A 3,202-nucleotide genomic window follows, 5' to 3' on the forward strand; every position below is an offset into this window, starting at 1 on the left:
AGGAATAGTAAAACTCCCTGGATCTTTTAATTTGTTGGCCAGCTTATTTTGTAGTATGGCTGAGCAAACTGCATTTAACTCCACATGCGACGCTTCATCTAATTTCCGCTTGTTTGTTAAAAGCTCCTTTAAGAATTTGACTGCGTTTGGTATCCGCGAAAGAGCTTCAATAAACGGTAAGTTAATATGTAATTTTTTTAAGAATTTAAGGAATTTACCAAATTGTTCTTCTATGTGGTCTTTCTTTGTCGCATTAGGGTATGGCACACGGGGTTTGTACTCTTTACTTACTGGTGTTTGTTCACTGTGGTGTACCTCACATTTGCTTTTACTTACCACAATTCCTTGCCTTAGTTCTGGTTCAGGTTCAACTAACCCTTCCTCATCTTGAATGGTAATTGCATTGAGCTGTTCCCTTGGGTTAGATTCAGTGTTACTCGGCAAGCTACCTTGTGGTCGTTGAAAAATCAATTTGGCGAGTTGGCCTATCTGAGTTTCGAGCCCTTGGATCAACGGTTGTTGATTCTTAAGTGCTGTTTCAGTATTATGAAAGCGAGTTTCCAACACCGAGATAAACATTGTTAGCATCTCCTCAAGGCTCGGCTTCTTTTTCTGTTGGTAAGGTGGTTGTTGAAAACCCGGAAGATGTTGTCGCCTTTGATTCCCTTGACCACCTCACGAGAAGTTGGGATGTTTCTCCAACCTGCATTATATGTGTTACTATATGGGTTATTTTGAGATGTTACCCATATATTTAACTTGGTCCTCCTCGGTGCTAGGGTTGAAGGGTTGATATTCGGTGTATGCTCCTCCTCCATTTGAATCGCACTTCATCACTGGATGTACCTGAGTAGAACCACACAAACCGTCACTCTTTTTATTTAAGAGTTTTACCTGGTTAGATAGCATAGTAACCGCATCGAGGTTGAAAACACCAGTTGCTTTCATCGGCTTTGTTCTCATGACTTGCCACTGATAGTTATTCAGTGACATCTCTTCAATAAATTCGTAAGCCACTTCAGGTGTTTTGTTATTGATAGTCCTACCAGCAGCAGCGTCGATAAGTTGCCTTGTTGAGGGGTTCACGCCGTTTTAAAATGTTTGAACCTGCAACCATAAAGGTAATCCATGGTGAGGGCACCTTCTCAATAGGTAATTGTATCTCTCCCATGCATCATAGAGTATCTCTAGATCCATCTGCACAAAAAAAGAGATATCATTCCTCAACTTAGCCGTTTTAGCAGGCAGAAAATATTTAAGTAAAACTTTTTCGGTCATTTGTTCCCAAGTAGTGATTGACCCTAGTGTTAACGAGTTCAACCACTGTTTAGCTTTGTTCCTCAATGAAAAGGGAAATAACCGAAGGCAAATGGCATCATCAGAAATGCCATTGATTTTAAAAGTGTCGCAAAACTCTAGGAAATTCGCCAACTGAGCGTTTGGGTCCTCGTCCTGCAAACCATAAAACTGAACAAACTATTGGATCATTTGAATTGGGTTAGGTTTTAGTTCAAAACTATTTGCAGCAACTGTAGGCCAAACTATACTTGACTCAGTTCCTGTTAAAGTAGGTTCAGCATAATTATACATAGTGCGTGGAGTAGGATTCTGATTTACTGGATCAACAGCTATCACAGGAGGTAGCGGGTTTTCCTAATTTTCACCCATCTCCTCGGTTGTGGTGGAAATATCGTCCTCTCGCTCTTCCTCGTGTATCTTAGGCTTCGTGTTGTTTCTCTTCGGGTTCTGCATGCTGTGCGATCAATCTCACTGTCAGAAAGTAATGGTCCTGATGGGTTTCTTCTAGTCATAAACTATAAAAACCTGCCAGAAAAAAATAAACAAAAAATTAGAACAGAAAATAAAAATTTAAATTGCAATAAAAGTAAAATGGCTAAAGTAATAAAAGTCGAGTGTTCCTAATATCTTAGTTCCCCGACAACGGCGCCAAAAACTTGATGTGATGTGAATCGTGATAAGTTTTATAATTTATGAATGTCCGTTCTCGAAAACTAACTATTATCACAACAAAGGCAAACACACATTATCGAACAGTAGTATAGCTTATGGCAAGACCGGGATGTCGAACCCAAAGGAACTAAAAGTACTAGTATTAACTTTCTTTTTATTATCTGGCCTAAAAATAAAGGGGTTTGTTTTATCTAAACTAATTACTAAACTAAGAATGTGCAGGAAGTAAATTGGGGAAATAACTTTTGGGAAAATTGAATGATTTGGACAATACCTAAGGGAAAAATCCACCTAGACTTCACTTGTTATTGACTCTGAATCAGACGATTTATTCACTTGACTTGATCCGTATAAATCCCTAAGTTATATTATTATCTCTCTTGGGACTAACAACATCTAACCCTAGGTTGATTAATTGAAATCTCTTTCCAATTAAAACCTCTAGTGTTGCATTAACTTGATCTATGGATTCCCTTATTAGGTTTCACCCTAATCAGGCAAAATTATGTCACCCTATCTCTAGGCGTGCAATCAACTCCGCTTAATTATGTTAGATCTACTCTTAGACAAGGACTTTTTCTCCTCTGAATAAGCACATCAATACTTGAATCAATATCTTGGAATATTAAAGTAAGAATTAAGAACAAATCAAATATTTATCATACAATTTAGATAATAATAACAAGATCCGTTTTAGGTTTCATTCCTCTTAGGTATTTAGGGGGTTTAGTTCACATTTATGAAAGAAAACATGTCAAAAGATTAATGATAACAAAACATAAAGAAAACTCAAGAACTCTTGAAGGGAATTGAAGGGATATCTTCAGTCTTGAAGGTGAATTAGACTTCTGAGATGGATCAATCGGCTTTCTTCGAGTAATTCCTTGCCTCCTACTTCGTGTGTCCCCTCTAGTCCTACTCCAATGTGTTTAAATAGGATTTAGAATGCCTAAAAGCCCTCAAGTGTGGCCTTTTCCGAATAGGACTAAACTTGGGCTCGACAGGGACACGCCCGTGTGACACGTCTGTGTTCGATTGCTTCAAACTGTGTTCCAGTTTGTTGAATAGACATGGGAGTGCGGTCTGCCCGTGTATGGAAGTCCAGGTCGTGTTGATTTCACATGTTGGTCCATTTTTTCCGTCTTTGGCCCGTTTCTCGCTCTTTTTACTCTCCTATGCTCACCTAAGTATAAAACATGAATTTAAAGGATTAGGAGCATCGAATTCACCA

The 3,202-nt window shown here is 38.5% G+C and overlaps 1 non-coding gene across 1 annotated transcript; it reads left to right on the top strand.

Annotated features, from left to right (window-relative positions):
- The first annotated feature begins 1,123 nt into the window (after positions 1-1,123).
- LOC121208039 (small nucleolar RNA R71) lies at positions 1,124-1,230 on the top strand. The gene has a single exon (XR_005903069.1). It is a non-coding gene; the product is annotated as a small nucleolar RNA R71 (small nucleolar RNA).
- The last annotated feature ends 1,972 nt before the right edge of the window (positions 1,231-3,202 follow it).

This window comes from Gossypium hirsutum, chromosome A01 (genome assembly GCF_007990345.1).
Source record: "Gossypium hirsutum isolate 1008001.06 chromosome A01, Gossypium_hirsutum_v2.1, whole genome shotgun sequence".
Taxonomy (NCBI): domain Eukaryota; kingdom Viridiplantae; phylum Streptophyta; class Magnoliopsida; order Malvales; family Malvaceae; genus Gossypium; species Gossypium hirsutum.